Raw genomic sequence first — 19,643 nt, 5'->3', positions numbered from 1 at the left:
GAAATAGTATAAATGAAACAAATTAGCATACATATTAAAATACCTTTGAAACAGTGGACTGAGTAATTTAGGAAATACTTGAACTCTCTACTTCCTATTTTCTCTCTCTCTCTGTCTCTCTCTCTGCTTCTGTCTCTTTCTCCTCTCTTATTCCCTCCCTCCCTCTGATAGTTAAGCTTATGTGTCTGACTTATTTCACTTAACATTGTGTTCTCCAGTTGCATCTATTTACCTACAAATGCCTCAAGTTTATCCTTCTTGGATCCAGATTCTGGGTCAACTCCCAATTCTACAATCTACAAATGCTTTTCAATTTACAAAGTGTTTATATCTCAATAGACCCATCCCATCAGAAGTTGAAAGTATAAGTTGAAAATACATCAGATAAACTTGACCTAATGAACAGCGTTGCTTAGTGCAACAGAGCAGGATAGTATCCTTTGTTTCTCCTTAAGATTGCGGGGCCACCTGGAAGTGTGGCTCACACCCTGCCCAGCCTGTCAAAGGAGGACCAGGCCACATATATCACTAGCCTGAGAAAAGATCCAAATTCAAGATTCAAAGTACAGTTTCCATTGGATGCATATCATTTTTGAACCATTGTAAATTGGAGACTGTACTAGCTGTGAGGGTTGGTCTCTCAGCTTCTCTATCTATAAAATAAGGATAATAGATGATTAAATCAATAAACAACATAATAGCCTGAGGTTAAAATGAGTTATCTACGTAGAACCATTTCAGACAAACAGTAATCTTAACATAATGCTTGTGGTTACTGCTATGTATTTTGAGTTGGGCTAAATTCAGCCCCAGCTCCATGACTAGGTCCAGGGGTGACCAAAAGCACATTTCTCCTACAGGTGGTTTAGAAGTGAACATGGGAACCGAACATGGTGACATATGCCTGTAATCTCAGCACTTGAGAGGCTAAGACAGGAGGATCACCGTGAGTTCAAGGCCAGCCTGCCCTACAAAGTGAGGCCCTGTCAAAAAAAAAAAAGTGAATATGTGACCAAAGGTAGACTTTACTGGAGCCTATCCTGAGTCTTGTTAGGCTCCTGCCCAACGAGCCTGTTGGGGAAGGAGAGGGGGCTGGAGGTTCTCTTGGTCATCTGGTCCCAAGAAGACAGGCCCAACAAAGAAATATAGCGGGCAAGGCACTGGTAGAAGGAGAGGCTGCCTCTGATGTTGCCCTTTGACAGTCTAGACCCAGTTGGCCTAGAATTTTTCATTGTGTGAGCAAGTTGCCTAATTAGCTTAAGCTCTTTGAGCTGCTTTTTGTTGTTATTATTTCTTCCCTGCAGAAGAAAAAACAATCCAAAAACCTGCCACCTTGCCTGGCCCCTTGAACACAGATACAAGTCACGTCTGGGCAGGACTGTCCTCAGGATGCGCTGCAAGCGGAGAAGCCATTCTGCAAAAGGCAGATCCTAGCTTGGGGCAGAGCTGCCTGGTTTCCCAGTGATCATGTCCTAAGCCTTTTCCAGGTGCACCTGGACTCTAGGGTCCCATGGGACACTGGGCTAAGCTGATAAATTTCTCTTTCTTGCTTCAGCTGGCATCCGTGCCTGTCACGTGTCACTATAGCCCTAACGAACATTATGTTGTTTATTTTTAGGAAGTAATGCAGATAGAATATAAACATTCTACAGGTTCCTGGTACATGACCTGGTGATGGTTAACTGGCAATCCTATCTTCTCCAAAACCTAATCTAACGGATGGATGTTGATAAGACATCAGGCTCCTCAACACACTCATTGTCAGCAAATGACCGGAGTCTGCACAGACCTCCATAAATATTTATGAAACGGAAGCATAATCCAATGGCTACATCTTCCTGTCCATTCTGGGGTGGAGGAGTGGACCTTCCTTCACCCCTGCTGTAGTACAAATGCCCCTGCATGTTCCGTCTCCTCCGCAGCCTGAGGAGGCCCGTGCTCAGACTTGTTTCTTGTTACTTAGGACTCTTGAGCCACTTGTCACTGTTCTCTTGCCATCCTGTCTTTCTCCTTCTCAACACTGTCAGGACTTAGGAGTGACCCAGTCCTGCACTGCTCAGCACCCTGCCTTCAGTCTGTCTTCTGCTGTCTGCGTCCTGCTGAGATAATTCCGTTTGCGCTGTCCCTGGTCAACATGAGGGCTGGCTCCAGTGCTGGACACCCAGACTTCTGTAGAGCACTGGATTTAAAGTCGTCTCTCTGGCTGCTGAGCTGTCTTCCCATGACCTGGAGGGTGCACTGGTCTCTGATTTCATCCTCCTGCCTCTTCCCTTCGGCCTCTAGGTTCCCCCCAGGGTGGTGCTGCTTCTTAAAAGCTTCCTTTTCTTTCTTTCTTATACAGTACTCTTTTTGTTCTTAGCCATTTTCCTGTGATTTCAGTTGCAACCTGTTCAAACGTGCCACTTAGAACAACCCAAGTTCTCTGTGCAGCAGTCACAGCAATGCAGTGGAAAGGAGGGAACCTGAGATTGCTGGACTTGAACTCAAGCCTGGCTTCTGCTATTCTCTAACCTTGGGCAAGTCACTGAAACTCCTTGAGCTTTGGTTTCCTCATCTGTAAAGTGAGGTTGAATGTAACACTCACCTCTTGATGTATGTAAAAGCTTGTTGAACACCGCAGCATATACTGTTAAGTGACAATCCAACACACAAATTAACAAGCTTGGAGTCAAAAGAAAAAAAAAAAAAGAAACCTGGATTTAACTACTGGCTGTCTTTTCCTAGTTGTGTAACTTTGACCACTGAGTTAGCATCTCTGTGCTCAGTGTCCTCATCTGTGGAATGGGAATATTACCAGCCCCCACTGTCTTTTTGTGAGGAGGAAGGTAGTTAACGCACACTCAGAGCTTAGAATAGTGTCTAGCAGACCATAAGCATTTACTAAATATGAGCTGTTACCGTTTTCTTCACACCTGTCTGCTGCACCAGCTTTGGCCCGGTAAACAGGATTTGTAACTGGGAGCACACTTACCCCTTTCCTCCTCTTCACTGCCGTATTTCTCATCTGTTTAGTTACTGTCCCTGTGATCCCAGGTGGCTGTGCTGACCAAGGTGCCTCTGCCCTCACTGTGAGTCTTCAAAGGACGGGAGGTGCTCCAGGGAAGAGGCCTATGGCTTCCCCTCTTTTCTACCTTCACGTTTGACATCCTAGCCAGGCCAGGGACTGTGGGAGGCGGCCTCAGATTTCATGACTTACAGTATGTGCCTTTGGCTTATTTGTCTGAACTTGAAGGTAGTTAATATATTGCAGGGCCTTCTTCCTTCCTCCCGGAACTCTCCCATTCTCCTCCGAGGTAAAGCCCAGCGTCTCTAGCCTGGCCACCTCCTTCATGTCTGTGCACCAACATCAGCCCATAGAGCTGTGTCCTGGAGGTTAAGTCACTGACTCTGCTCTTGACAGCTGGGTGGGTGTCTCTGGGCTCCTGCTGCTAGCCACAGGTCAGTGTTTTCCTCTGCGGATGACTGCCGCCCTCCTAAAACTCCCCTTGCCATCGCCTGGCCTCGGTACTGACCTCAGAGCTATGTCTTTGGTGGTGGTGGAGGGAAGTTTATTACATCGAAGTTTATTGCATCGAATTCAATGACCTGCTATAGTTTTTATGTCATACCTTGTTCCAGAAAGTGTTCAAAGACAAAGTGTCATTATTATGTTTCTGAGATTCTCAATAATACTCTTGCTGAAATTGGTCCATCAAAGTAGGCTCAGAACCCAGACCAAATTATGAGGTCAGTTTGTTTGGGTTATTCAGTCATTTGATGGTGACCTCTCTAAGAGTATCTGCTCTTGGCTGCCACAATAGTGCAGCAATAGTCAGGACCCTCCCTCCAACTTTGGCACAGCTAGGGCTCCAGCCCAGGAAATCTTTGTATTCCCAGATGCCATACACAGGCCTACAAGCTGGATGGGTTAAAATCTTCTTGCTTAGCTCCAGAAGTCTGAAATCAAGGGATCAGCAGGCCACACTGGCTCCAAAGATTCTAGGAAAGAATCCTTCCTTCCCTCTTGCAGCTTTTGGCGCCCCTAGGTGTTCTTTGGCTGTGGCAGTGTAGCCCCAGCCTCTGCCCCTGTCATCATTCAGCAGTCTTCTCCCTGTGTGTTTCTCTCTCCAAGTCTCCCTCTCTCTATAGGACACCAGCCTCTGGGTTTAGGACCCACCCTAATCCAGTAGAATTTCATCTTTCCTTGATTATGTCTGCAAATATGTAAAGATGCTCCCCAAGGTTCAATTCACAGTTTTTCAGCTTTACAATGGTACAAAAGCAATGTTCATTCAGTAGAAACCATGCTGTTTGTTTAAACTACATGCAGTTAAAATGAGCTTGTTACCAGACAATTTCACCCCAAGAGAATTTTCATTAACCAAAGTGACCAAAGTAAATTAACTAGACTGTTAATCTCCAATAAACAGAAAACTTCATTGATTGAACATTGTCATCATAGCATACAGGATTCATGTTCCCACTATTCTTGCCAAAAAAAAAAAAAAAAAGAGTTGGAGAAGAAAAGAACAGAAAATTGAGGAAATCTCTTGATTTTATTGTTATTATTCCTCTCTGTCTTGGCTTTTTAGAATTTTAATCCAGGTTACTGTGACTGGTATTTTAAATGAATCTTTTGTTTGATGTTTTATAGTGGTACTTTGGTTTGTGAACTTCATTTGTTTTATGATTTTGAAGAAGACGGCTGTGTTTGTGTTTATGTGGGGAAGATGGCCCTGGTTGTGTTTGTCAACCAACGCGGAGTTTTTGAACGGAAGCAAAATTTTGCCGAATGCTTTTGTTTGCGAACGAAATTGCTTGCAGACAGAAGTGTTGTGAACCACCAAATTATTACTGTAATATACTATATGTAGTGCAATATGCTATAATCTCATTTTTAAAATAGTATTTTGAAACACAGTCACCTTAAAAGATTTTTAACTGAAATCTTAATTATGTACTACAGGCTAAACTCTCAGAAAATGCATTGCCTGGAACTATCTAAACCCAAAACTTCTCATTCTTTTTGGTCTAGGGATCCATTACAGTCTTTGAAATTACTGAGAACCCAAAAGAACTTTGTGTAGGATAGACCTATTGAAATTCATTGTGTTAGAGGTGTTAATTTGTAAGAAATTATAAATCAATAAACTGCTTTTAAGCTCATTTAAAAATATTGAGCATACCTTCATTATGTTTTTGGGGGGGTTTTTTGGTACTGGAGGTCAAACTCGGGACCTTGTGCTTTCAAGGCAGGCAGCAGAACCACTGAGTTAAATGCTGGGCCCATCCATTATGTATTAATATCAGGGCAATGACATCATTGCATGTCAGGGATCCTTAGAGAAAGTCCACAGAAGAGTGAAGAGGGAAAGCAACACCTTAGTATTATTATAAAAATAAGTCAGGTGCAGTGGCATGCACCTGTATTCCCAGCTACTTGCATGGCTGAGGCTGGAGGATCACTTGAGCCCAGGAATTCAGAGCCAGCCTAGGTGACATAGTGAAACTCTGTCTCTTAAAAAGGTATCAGGGTTTCCCAGAAACTGCTGCAGACTGTATTTGAGAACCACCAGTCTAAACTGTTCCTTGGTCCCCACAATGAATATTTGTACTGCAAACATGTTCTAATAGAAATTTTTAAGTAAATTTTTAAAAACAAGATACAGAAAAAAATTGTTCCTTGACATTCTTAGTGAAGCTGTCTTCTCCATCTAAACTACTGTTGTTCAGAAAATAAATTGTAAGACTCCTTCTAAAACTCTGAGTATTTAACACTGAATATAAGCATTTACTTAATATGTTATCAATTTTCTTGTCACCTTTAACATAAAAGTAATACAATAAGCAATACACAGGGTGTGTTCAGAGGGGCCTGGAGCCCTGTGTTCTAATCTTGGCTCTTAGATTTTGACTTTGGGTGAGTTACTTTGGGTGTGACTTTGGGTGACTTTGGGTGACTTTGGGTGAGTTACTTAGCCTCTCCAAACTTCACTGTCCTATCTGTAAGATGAGCATAACATTACTGTTTTCCTCACAGGCTTGAGTGAGGATTAAATAAAGTAATCTATGTAATGGAAGACGAATTTCCCATCTCCCCCTTCCAAATAACTTTTGACCCTATGCCTGGGTTCTGGACAATGGAATGTAGGCCAAAGAGCCCCTGGCTATAACCCCTTTCTCCCCCTCTGCACACCCCCAGAGGTAGTCAAGGTCAGGGAACCAGATCCCTAAGTCACTACTTGGAGGAACTGCTCAACTCACACCAGGTTATGACTTGAGCAAGGGATAAACTTATGTTGTGTTAAGTCATTGAGATTCGGGGTTCATTCATAATTGCAGTGCAGCCTTTACTAATACATAAGGGCAGCCCATTTGAGTGAGTGGGAAGAAGTCTCTAAAGAGGTGATATTTAAATAGAAATTGAAAAGATTAGAAGGTGTTATGGTTCTTCTCTAGATGTCTCCCCCAAACTTCATGCATTCATAGGTAGAGCCTTGAAAGGTAATTGGATTGTGGGGGTGAAATACTCGCCAGTGGATTAGTCCACTGATAAGTTTATAACTAAATGTGATGTTGGGACGTGAAGCCTAGTGGAAGGAGGTGGGTCAGTGGGGCATGACCTGGAAGAATATCTCTCCCTCTTCCTCCCTTGATCTCTCTCTGCTTCCTGTCCCCATGCCAGGAGCTCTTCCTCCTATGCCAGGCCCCTCTGCCATGCCACCCATCCTTAAAGCCAGCCAACTATGGACTGAAACCTCTACAGATTGTGAGCCAAAATAAACCTCTCCTCCTTCGAGTTGTGGGTGTTGGATATTGGGTCTCCTTAATGAGAAAGTAAGACAGAAGGAAACACCTACCTCAAGTGCTAGGGGAAAGGAATTGCACACAAGGGAACAAAATACACAAAACTCCCCAGATGAAAAAGAAACTGTCAACTGACCTGTGGCCAACAAGGAGGAACTGACACAGGATAACCCTAGAGTGTAAGGGCACATGGGACTGAACCCTCCGAAGTACCAAATCCCCAGTGGGTTACCCCTGTGGGAGAGGCATCCCATCATCATCACTATTCTGCTCCTCTGTGGCCCTGAGTGAGGCTGGCTACCCTGGATGGTGCTAATATGTACCCAGAGTAGTCCTGACCGAGGGAAATTCAAAAAGCCTTGTGGAATTAAGCTCTGGCTGCTATAGAAAGATAACCCTGGGACCTTGCAGCAACGTGCCCCAATGCCCGCCCAATGTGCACTCCCGATTCCTTTTGGTTCGAAGTCCAAGATGGCCAGCCTAAAGGGTCAGCTGATCCTGAATCTCCTTAAGGAACAGCAGGTCCCCCAGAATAAGATTACAGTTGTCGGGGTTGGTGCTGTGGGCACGGCCTGCACCATCAGTATCTTAATGAAGGACTTTGCAGATGAACTTGCTCTTGTTGATGTCATAGAAAACAAATTGAAGGGAGAGATGATGGATCTCCAACACGGCAGCCTTTTCCTTAGAACACCAAAGATTGTCTCTAGCAAAGACTATAATGTAACTGCAAACTCCAAGCTGGTTATTATCACAGGTGGGGCACATCAGCAAGAGGGAGAAAGCCGTCTTAATTTGGTCCAGCGTAATGTGAACATCTTTAAGTTCATCATTCCTAATGTTGTAAAGTACAGCCCAAACTGCAAGTTGCTTGTTGTTTCCAATCCAGTGGATATCTTGACCTATGTGGCTTGGAAGATAAGTGGCTTTCCCAAAAACCGTGTGATTGGCAGTGGCTGCAATCTGGATTCAGCCCAGTTCCGGTACGTGATGGGAGACAGGCTGGGGGTTCACCCCCCTGAGCTGCCATGGATGGGTCCTTGGGGAGCATGGAGACTCCAGTGTGCCTGTGTGGAGTGGAGTGAATGTTGTTGGCGTCTCTCTGAAGAATCTGCACCCCGAGTTAGGAACTGATGGGGATAAGGAGCATTGGAAAGAGGTTCACAAACAGGTGGCTGACAGTGCTTATGAAGTGATCAAACTCAAAGGCTACACGTCCTGGGCCATCGGACTGTCTGTGGCAGATTTGGCAGGAAGTATAATGAAGAATCTCAGGAGAGTGCATCCAATTTCTACCATGATTAAGGGTCTCTATGGAATAAAGGATGACGTCTTCCTTAGTGTTCCTTGTGTCTTGGGACAAAATGGGATCTCAGATGTTGTGAAGGTGACCCTGACTCCTGAGGAAGAGGCCCGTCTGAAGAAGAGTGCAGATACCCTGTGGGCAATCCAGAAAGAGCTGCAGTTTTAAAGTCTTCCAGTGTCAGTCGCACCACTTCGATGTCTGGGCTGCAAGAGGATTTAGTTGGAGGTTGTACATGTTGTCCTTTTTATCTGCTCTGTGGTTGAAGCAGTAGTATTAAGATAGCCTGGGAAAACATCAGTTTCCCAAGTTAGAAATCGAAATGGTTCACAGTGGTCCACAGTTCTATCCTGATGACGGATGGCACTTGTGTAGTCTTAACCTGGTTACTATAAAGCAGCCCCAGTCTCAGACACCACGGCCAACATGGCACAGGCTCCAGCTGCCCTTCAAGCCAGATGTATGTTGCTCTGTTATGTAACTTCACCGACCAGCCTAGTCTTTTCCCCAGTTGATCACAGCCTGGGATGCAGTGTATAAATCTAATACTGCATGTCTTACGCATACCTGTTTTAAAGGGTTTTATTTTGTGTATTATATATATATCAGTAGTGTACAATGCCATATAATGTAAAGAGGGATCTACCTGTGAACAATGTGACCAAGGGTCAAACCAACTACAGCACCAAATAAACCTTGAACAGTGAAAAAAACAAAGAAAGATAGCCCTATGTGGAGTCCTGCTATAACCAAGCTGGCCACCGTCTTTCTTCCCTCCCCTCTCAGTGCCTCCGCAGGACCTCACCACATAGGGCACAGAATGAGACAACTGCCTGGCCCTACACGGAAGGAATGGGAGGCCTAAACAGAGCCCTTTGGGCTTTTCATTTTGCTGATGAAATCACATTTGTTCACAGCTGCCTGACAACTGCTGCTGTTCAGCAACACAATAGAATCAGCAGCCTGGGAAGAAGTTTCCAGTTTTATGTACTGGTAGGATCTGTCATCACTTCTGTGGCTTTTAGGTGAAAAATGCTGAATAAATATTTGTTGAGTGAGTGAATGTTACCAGAGGAATGTTACCATACACACCCGTTACATCAAATTATTGCCCACCACACTACAGGAGTTTTTAAATTCAAATACTACTTAGTAGGCAGCCTGAGTCAATGGTGCTGTGTGGTTAGCAGTTGCGTTCATTGTTTGCATATGTCTCATTAACCTGAGGTTCAACAGTATCCACAGGTGTGGTGCATCAGGGCCAGAAACTATAGGCCCTCTCATCATGATTCCAAGGAGCCATTTGCCTTTTCGTACTCTGCATGTTAATACATAAAATGTGGGTCCATTTTAAGTAAATCAGACGAAAAGATATTCTCAAAAGGAGAATAATAAGTTGCCAAATGAAAATGCTAACTTGTTGTAGCATAAATCTCACACATTATAGCAGTGGCCCTTTCAAATGACATGAGGAATTTGAAGTTGATGTTTTCCCAATGAGATGTAAGGAAGTGGGAGTGGAACTACATGCAAATGTGACCAGGAAGGACACAGTGCCAAGGATCCCAGGAAGAAGGCAGCATCCCACTCTGGCAGCCTCCAGACAGCCACAGCCCACGGATGTGTCATTTGTCCCACAAAGACTTGGCTTTCATGGTGTTTTTTTTTTTTATTAATTTTGTTTTGTTGTCAACATTTAAAAGTGGAGGGTGTCAGGTAAAATTCAAGACCTCTGGTTTTCTTTGAAAATTTTGAAACTGGGTCTACATGCCCCCAGGTTAACAAGGAGCTAGAGCAATCTGTCCCTCCCCTCTTTGGACAGTGTGCTGTCCCTTCAGCTTACCCCTGTCCCCTCTGCCCTGCGTGACCTTACCTCCACCACCTCATTCAATTACAGTGTGGTTGGAGCCCCGGAGGCAGCACCAGTACTATTCTCCTTTTTACCCTGGTCCTAAACATGCTGGAAAATAATAATGCAATGCATAAGGCCAAGGCCAAAATACCCCTTTCGCCTAAGGAGAGAGGAGGTTGAAGGGCATGCCTTGTGTCTACAGCCAGAAAGATCTACAAACACCAATCTGACTTCCCCAGCTGGGGTCCAGCAACTTGCATCAGCGTGGGCCTCCCATGTAATTTAATTCTTACTGCACAGAGGAGCAGAGGAAAGTGCTGGCTCTTCCCACAGGCCTGCTCCCTATAAAAATAGGAGAGGACTGAGCTACATATCAGGAGTTCATTGTTCCCAGGCAGAGAGGCCTAGGGTCACACCCAGCAAGGCACAGGAGCACTCCTCATTAACCTGGGCCTCATGACTCTGGAGTCAATCAATGTGAAGGCAGATTTCTTTAATAGGCCAAGCCAAGAACACCTAATGCCCATGTTATGATCACTGTGATTTACTTCAAGGGTTCTTTTAGCTCAAGAAAATATGTAAATATGTAAATTTAACCACATTCAGCTATCATGGAAACATGTTACTAGAAAGAAGTAGAACCAACAGTCTACTCAGGTGTATCGACTGGAATGAAAAGCATTGAAAGTAAAAATAAGAAAACCAAAAGCTGAGAAGGGAAAGGGAATCCAAAATAGATGCTAAATTCAAGAAAGGGCCCAAGTTCAGACTGGTGACTACACAGAGTCTGGCAGCCCATGCCTAAGCTAACACCATCCCATACTTTGAGCACTTGTGTGATCCTGCAGAGTAGTTAATGTTATCCCATCTTTCCAGACAAGAAAATCAAGGCCAAGCCTGATCCCCAAAGGCCAGTGGAGGGAGTTCTGGCTCAGGCTCACTGCTGGTGAAACCTTTCCCCTCTCCTGGCCTGTAGTTCTACCCAAAAGTAAGTGGCTTTCCTAAGAGCAGGTGCAGCCAGAGACACATGAGGGGGCCAGGATAACACTGGTGGAAAAGCCAAATGACAACTGCATAGGGTCATGTTCACTATTCGGTAGTTCTCTAAGAGAGCAACTAGTTGAAATTCCTTCATAGGAAATGTTTGCAAGAGGAACATATGGAGAATCAAAGAGGACTAAATATAAACCTGCATTTACAGAACTGAGTTAGAAGCAAAGAAAATTTGAACAGAAAGGGCTGGATGGAAAAGCTTTCTCCCAAGACAGGTTTTCAAGTGAATGTGTGTATGTCTCTTGCTGTGTTTGTGAATTTCTAGAACACTAGAGTTACTTTTAATGAAAAATGAAAATTAAAAAACATCATCTGATGCCAAAAAAAATTGGATGCTGTTTTCATTATAGAAGTACCCTAGACTGCATCCACCAATTTCATCAGAAATGACCCCATTTGTTCACATTATGATATTGGAGATGATGAAATAGACTTTTCCAGTACATGTTTTAAAGTACCTCTAGGAAAAATTTCCACATCATTAATGCTGAAAGGAAAAAGGTAAGCTTTAAAGCTAGGACAAAACAAAGCATGAAAAAAATTCTTATGGCTTAAAAAAACAGAAAAAGAAACTAATAAACATTTGATAAACAGCAAGTGCATGCAAGATGGTTGGTGAACTTGTTCTCATTTGATTTTCGCAATACAGGAGTCCCCACCTATTTTCAGGATCTGTGTTCCAAGACCTTTAGTGGATGCCTCAACCTAGATAGTACCAAACCCAATACAGACTATGCTTTTCCTGTAGACACATACCTGTGATAAAAATGGAGTTTATTAATTAGACAGAAAGAGATTAACAATAACTAAAAATAAAATAGAATGATAATACACTGCAATGAAAGTTATATAAATGTGATGATATATGTGTCTAAATATAATATTTTCACCTCACTTCAAGGGAGTGTTTTATAACTTCTCTTTAGCATATGCAAATGACTAACATCACTGTGCTTGCAATTTGGGCCATTGTTAAAAATAAATGGTTACTGGGCCAGGGATTTAGCTCAGTGGTTCCGCTGCCTGCCTCACAATCACAAGGTCCCAAGTTCGGTCCCTGGTACCAAAAATAAAAATAAAATAAATGGTTACTCAAACCCAAGTATTACAATACTGTGCTACTGGATTCGACAACCAAAATGGCCAATAAGTGATTAATAGACAGGTAGTATAATATAGTGTGGATACACTAAATAAGTGGATGATTCACATCCTGGGTGGAATGAAGAGGGACAGAGCAAGATTTCACTGTATTATTCCAAATACCAAATAATTTTAAACTTCTGTATTCTAGAATTTTCCATTTAATACTTTTGAAATATGGTTGAGAAAGGATACCTGAAACCAAGGAAAGCAAAACTGGATGAGGACAGACTATTATATTACCGTAAGATAAGGACATGATAACCCCCTCTTTCAATCTAGACCCAAAATGTCAATGTCGGAGATCCCACTGCTATTCCTGGCAGGCTAGTGTTCCAAAGCCAGTTCAAATCCAGTTGTTAATTCCAGACCCCTTTCAAATACAGCAAGATTTTTCAGGGTAGCACCAGTGAACATTGGTTCTGACCTTCTCAATCCCCTGCCCCCAAGTTTTCAACCAAAATCTATTGAAGTATTTTCTTTCTTTGGGAAAAGATATTACCACAAGAATACTTGGTAGTAAATGCATTTGTATGTTATTGCTATTATTTTAGTTTAGGTTTCTACGTTATTTCACGTGTACATTTCTATTTAGAGACCTCACACATTTACACAGCACGTTGTGATGTAACTATTTCATTCAGGTGGTTCGTTGTGAAGCAAAATCTAATAGCATAGGGCAGGTCCTGACTAGGCTAACTTGTAGACTGCCTCCAGAGCAGATAGATTGGGCCAATCACAAAACAGCCCTTTCACTCCCTGAGCAGCCCCAGGGAATGGCCTCTGGAACTCAAACAGACTATCTCACCTTCCTAAATTAATGCACTTTTTCTGGTCAAGGAAGAAAATTACAAAAGAAATATTTTACTTTGCCTCATACTTCCTGAGGACATATACAAGTAACTTAGAAGTTTCATGAATTGGTATTACCTATGCTACTATTATAACTGCTACAATAAGATACTCTAATTTTTATTTTCTGTTTATTTTATTTCATTTTGGAAATGTGGCTGTGACTCAGTAAACGGATTTTAATTTAATTAAATTAATTAATTTAATTTAATTTTTTTTCCAGTACTGGGGATTGAACTCAGGACCTTGCACTTAGGAGGCAGGCGTGGCACCACTAAGCTAAATCCCTGGCCCAACTGATTTTAATTTTTATGACTACTGGATCCCTCCAAATAGGTCATTAATCTACTTGCTTTCAAAAACTATGGATTTATACCTGGAAAAATTTCTCAAAAACAAGTGTACAAATTCACTAACATGTTTTGTGGGAAATAGTTTGATGATACAATAAGCCAGACAGATATATCAAACAATCTAGGCACAAAAATAAATCATAAGGAAATATTTCTGAACTCCATGGGGAAGCTTGTTTATTGAAATAAAATAATAAATAATAAATAAAATAAAATGGGTTAATGAGGTTTAAAAAAAGTAAAAGAAGATTAGAGATTACTTCCAACAAAAGCTGTATGCAGAAAGAAATGAAAGAGAAGAAGAGAGGAGAGAGAGAGAAGCCAGAGAAAGAAAGAGAGCAAGCAAAAAGGCCACATTTCTGGTTAACTTATCTCCTCCCTCTTAACCTTTAAGCTTTAGATTCTGGTTTTTCTAATTTAATATTCAATCAGACTGAACTAGCCTGAAGTTTAATTTGAAAGGCTGATAACCCACTCTTGTTTGAGCCTGGTGACATCTAAATTTGGGACTACCAGATATCTCCCTTGTTTACAATTTAGCCCAACTTCAGACATATTACCAGCAATAACAACATTTCACTTTACAATGAAAATCTAATTGGAGTGTGAGGTGAAATACTACCGTAATGTTTTTATGGTTGACCCAACTATCTGACAAGCAAAAAGAAATATCTTTCATCCTGCCATTGTTTTTCAATTATGCCATCTGGCTCATAACCAGGAGAAAACTTGGCATCGACATTCAACCAGAATAACCATCAGTTCTCAAAACATTTTATTTTCTCTTTGCTGAAAACAAAGTGATAACTGATCTCAAAGTGTAAGTACTTATCGTGTAAAACAAATGACTTGGAAGAGGAGGAATTTTGTTGAGTAATACTTTCCAAAAATAAGGTTGGAGGGGTATTTTGGTATCTCAAGCTATGTTCTAGCAGTATAACTGATTTATGTTTGTCTCTGATTGTTTATCAGTTTAATAAACACTTTTGGACAGTCTGCTAGATGAGATGCAGTGTGGCAGGCACTAAAAGGACACTGAGTTGTAGGTTCCCCCAGGACTGGGACTGACATGAGGGGGAAATTGAGGGTCGAGGGCCCACAGTGGTTGTCTGGCCCAGGTTAGAGGTCAATGGAGAAATCTTATTGTCTCAGGAAAACCTTTGTAAGCACTTAAAGTATATCAGATTTTGTGGATACAAGATTTGTTGAGCTACAACATGCTTCGATACCCATATATTTGTAGACTATATAAAGAATGTTTTCCATACTGGTCGGAATTTGGCACACTTAATACAAGTGTCTGGAAAAAAGTGCATGCTACAGCAGAAAGATATAATGAATATAGGGCCGAGGATTTAGCTCAGTGGTTTCACCGCCTGCTGCACAAGCGCAAGGACCTGAGTCCGATCCTTGGTACCAAAAAAAAAAAAAAAAAAGATATAATGAATATAAAACCCAAGAGCAATCTGGTCAAACTGAAGCTCAGGAATTATACACATCTCAAAACAGAGGTTCTGAAGCCGCGGTTAATATTCCAGTAATGGTGGATGAAGTTGTTCATTATTTGGAACCACTAAAAGGACAGGTTTTTCTAGGCATGACATTTGGTTCAGGAAGACATACAAGAGCCATTCTTCAGAAGGAGTCAGATATTACTCTATATGCTTTAGACAGAGACCTGACAGCTTATGCAAGCGCCGAACAGCTTTCAGAATTGTTTCCTAAACATTTATAAGCTATGCTAGGCCTGTGTAGCCAGGCGGAGCCTTACTGATGAAAGCTAGAGTGCAGCTGGGGACTTTGGATCGAGTGCTTTTGGATCTTGGATGTTTCTCCATGCAACTTGACACTCTTAAAAGAGGTTTTTCCCTTTGGAAAGATGGTCCCTTGGACTGGAGGATGGATGGTGGCAGATACTGTTAATACCTTACAGCAACAGGCACCTGCATCCATCTTGAGAAGATACAGGGAGGAGAAACACTCCAAGAAAATCTCATCAGCAATTATTCAAGCACAGAGCATTTACCCTATCACCAGAGCCCAGCATCTTGCCAGCCCTGCTGTAGGGACATTTCCTCCCCTGCTTTTTATGCACGGAAATATCTGCTACAATGATCTACTCGAGTATATTGCTACCAAGACTTTCCAAGCTCTTTGCGTATTTGTGAACAAGAAGTTCGATGAACTCTACACAAGACGGAGGACAGCTCAGAAGTTTCTGAGACCCAGTGGTCACCTTGTTGCCATCCTCTTTCACTCATTAGAAGTTCAAATCATTTAATGATTTTTGCTTAGGATAAGCATGTTGGAAAGTGTCACGGAAGACGATACAAATGCCATCTTTGGGTCTAGATCATGAAAACAAAGGAATCTCTATAAAACCTTCTTTAATGTGGGAGTTGATGTACAAGAAGGCATCTATTTACTACAGAAGATCGGGATGCAAAGATAACCCCGGAGGGCGCTCAGCCACCCCGAGAACAGCTACCAAATTATGAGAACGTGATCTTCACATTTTGCTTCAGTTTCTCTCTTTTTTCAATGTGATATTTCTGGACACCATAATACAGCTTAAAGTGTGGGGCAATGTGGAAACTGATGGTTTCTACCAGTAGCATTTTTTTTTCTCAGAAGAAGCTATAGGAAAACAGATGACATGGAAATTTTAACTAGTAAGCAACGGCATGTCTACACTGGAAAAATGTGTTTGTTTTTACCTGATACTTAACTTTTGAGATGCAATCTTTTCTCTAGTAAGGAAATAATAAAAAATAATATTTTGCATTTATCTAAATATGTAAGCTCAAGCTGTCATAGAGAAAAAAATATGATCATATCTGCATGCTCAAATTCTGAATTGAGATGTTTGCATTTGCAAAAGACTTTCTGTGGCTCAAGAAATTAATGATGATCATTAAATAAATTTTAATTTCCCTAGTTCTTAATAATTATTTGGTATAGCTTTCTCAAATATAGGCTTTTTACAAATTTTACTTTTCAAATATTTTTAAATGCATTATACTGATGAATTTTACTGTTGAAATTGTAGTTCCTTATTTTAAAGAGATTTTTTCATTATAATAGCGACTATTTTTTCATGTAACACAAAGTAAAAACTGTGTAATTACGCTAACAGCCATCATAGAGAATTGTTTCACAGAACTTATATTTAATGTCAATTGTGTCTGTTATAAGAATAACTCATAAAACCTTTAGTAAATAATATAATCTATTCTTTGAATCCTGCATCTTTAATTGCACTATTCAAAAGAATTCAGAGTCAATTTGAAGTAGAAAACTATCTGATTTATTCAATACATTAAAATTAATGATCCCTTAATATTTTTACTGAAGTTCAGTCTCTGGAATCAAGATAAAAAGTTTATTCAGTCTATTTTTTAGAGGATTCTTTAACAAACTGAGGAGATTGATTCATAGAAATTCCAGTGTTAACTTTTTATATGTAAATATGAACTTCCAATTTATTCAGTATTCAGCAAGTACTGAATTTTTCATTAGAAAAACAAAGATAAATTACAATACACATGAGTCATAGTATGTGTTCTGTGGAACTTATAGTCTAGTGGAGGAGGAAGACATTTGTCAAATAATCACAAAACCAAGGATGAAATAATGGACACAGTGGTAAATGCTGCAAAGAAGTACCAGTAGCATTTGGTACTACAAGAAAGTACCAAACATGGTGTGTTACAAGCATCTAGTGGGGATTTGATCTATTGAGAACATGATACTAGAATTGCAACTTGAAGGATGGGTAGGAGATAATGAAAGGTCTCATGGAATGGGGAGGGTCATGGTGATTCAAGATATATAAATGAATATTCTCATGAGTAGTTATTCTTGAAATATTTGCATTGTTAATTTTCTCAGTACACTATTTCTTCAAATGCAGAAAAATTCATATTCTTGATTATGATTACAAATTGGGAATATAAGTGAATAAAAAATATGTTATATATATATGTTGCAAGGTGCATAATAAAATACATAAGTAAGTTTTACATAGTTAACTCTGGAAAATGGCTTTGGGAAATTCAAACACACATAGAAAATAAAAACTGATTTTTCCAAAGGGGAATACCAAGTTGTATTAGTCAAGAAAATGACTCTATCTCAGTAAGAAATAAAACATTACATTACAATGGCTCAACCCACTGAATGTTTATTCCACTCAACAGCACAATAATGCTGCTCTAGTGAGAGAACAAATTTCTTCTACATGATTATCCAGTTACCCTAGCTCCTATCTTGAACTCCTGCCATCCTACAGGGCATAATAATCTGTTTCAAGCTGGTGAAATGGTGAAAGAGTAAAAAAGTATGCATATTTCTTGTAACACCTAGCACAGAAATGACACTCATTACTTGTACTTATAGCATACTGGTAACCTTAACCCTTATATTGTACTGGTAAGAACAAGGCACATGCCCACACCTAGTAACCCTAACCCAACCTTAATCCTAACCCTGATGGGATAACAAGTTCACAGTAGGGAAGAGAGGGGATATGCTGGAGGCTTCTGACATTCTTAATGTGTAAGATGTAGCTTCTACCTCAAAGAACCTTTATCAGAAGAAGAATTTTAAAAATGAAGAGATATGTCATATTTGTGAATAAGAAGACTCAATTTTGTGGATAGTAAGATGCATTTTGTCAAGATTTCAATTCTAAATTTCATCTCCAGATTCAATACAATTTCCATCAAAATCCCAGCAAGTTATTTTGTTAATACCAACAAAGTGATCCTAGTGTATGTACTATATATGCGGAGAGGCAAAAAATCCACAATATTGAAGAAGAACCAAGAGGACTGACTCTAGCCAACTTCAAGACATTCTATAAAGTTACAGTAATCGAGACAGTACTGGTGATTGCTATGGTTCAGAAATGTCCCTGTGGTCCACATGTTAAAGAATTGGTCAACATCCTGTAATGCTATTGGAAAGTGGTAGAAATTTTAGGAGATGGGGCCTAGTGAAAGAAAGTTAGGTCATTGAAGCCATGCCCCTGAAGAGAATATTATGATTTCAGCCCTTTCTTAGGACTTTGATTCATGGCAGAGGTGAACAAGCCTGCTCTGCTATGTGTTTCTGCCATGATGTACTCTACTGTCACAGGCCAAAACCAAGAAGGCCAAGCAACCATGGACGGAAATCTCTGAAACCATGAGCCCAAGTAAACCTTTCTTCGGCCCGGAATGTAGCTCAGTGGTGCCACGCCTGCCTGGCAAGCACAAGGTCTTGAGTTTGGTTCTGGGAACTGGAAAAGCAAAGTAAATCTTTCTTCCTAATAAGTTGGTTTTCTCAGGCATTCTGTAACTGTGACAGTTGACTAAAACAATATAATAAGCAAATAAATAAAACCTAGAAATAGACCCATACAGATATATTCATCTGATCTTTGACAAAGGAGAAAAGACAATAAGAACAATAAAGCAGACCAAAGAATTCTCAACAAATGGTTCTGGAGCAATCAGACACCTACACACACAAAAAATGAATCTAGACAGACCTGACACCCTTGATCAAAATTCACTCAAAATGGATCATATATCAAAATGTAAATCATAAAACTATGTATAAATCTTCCAAAAGATAGGAGAAAACCTAAGTACCTTGAGGTACAGTGATGACTTTTTAATATAATATCAACGTTTGATCCATGAAAATAATGATACACTGGACTTCATTAAAATTAAACACTTCTGCTTTCCAAAAAATGTCAAGAGAAAAAGAAAATGTCAAGAGAATGAGAAAATAGTCCACAGAGTCTGGGAAAATATTTTCAAAAGACACATCTGACTAGAGCTGTTATGCAAAGTATACAAAGAACTCTTCTTAGGCAGATAGGTGCTAAGGATTACAAAAAATTCTTAAAACTCAACATAAGTAAATGAACAACTCAATTTTAAAAATAGGCCAGGGATGGGGATGAAGCTTAGTGATAGAGCACTTGTTCAGCATGCATGAGGCCCTGGATACAATCCCCAGCACCACAAGACAACAACAGCAGCCTTTAGTGGACAGCTCTCAAAAGAGGATATGTAGATGGCAAAAAGCATGTGACATCAGGGAATGACAAATTGAAACAACAATAAGAAGCCTAGGGATATTACTCAGTGGCAGAATTCTTGCTTAGCACGCAAAAGGCCTTACCCAGCATCACAAAAAAAGGCAACAACAAGATAGCACTAAAAACCTATCCAAATGACAAAAATGCAGAACAATGGCAACTCCAAATGTTAGCAAGGATGTGGAGCAGCAGGGACTCTCATTCATT

General features: G+C 40.6%; 2 pseudogenes; both read left to right on the top strand.

Moving 5' to 3' along the window:
• Positions 1 to 7,242: 7,242 nt before the first annotated feature.
• LOC101710696 (L-lactate dehydrogenase A chain pseudogene) lies at positions 7,243 to 8,286 on the top strand (annotated as a pseudogene).
• Positions 8,287 to 8,411: 125 nt separating this feature from the next.
• On the top strand, positions 8,412 to 16,228 carry LOC101726524 (12S rRNA N(4)-cytidine methyltransferase METTL15 pseudogene; annotated as a pseudogene).
• The last annotated feature ends 3,415 nt before the right edge of the window (positions 16,229 to 19,643 follow it).

The sequence above is a fragment of the Heterocephalus glaber genome, unplaced genomic scaffold (genome assembly GCF_053883595.1).
Source record: "Heterocephalus glaber isolate CG9 unplaced genomic scaffold, H.glaber_assembly_v1.0 deba00000621, whole genome shotgun sequence".
NCBI lineage: Eukaryota > Metazoa > Chordata > Mammalia > Rodentia > Bathyergidae > Heterocephalus > Heterocephalus glaber.
Note: the sequence above shows the minus strand (reverse complement) of the source record. Positions and strands in the feature narration are given on the sequence as shown.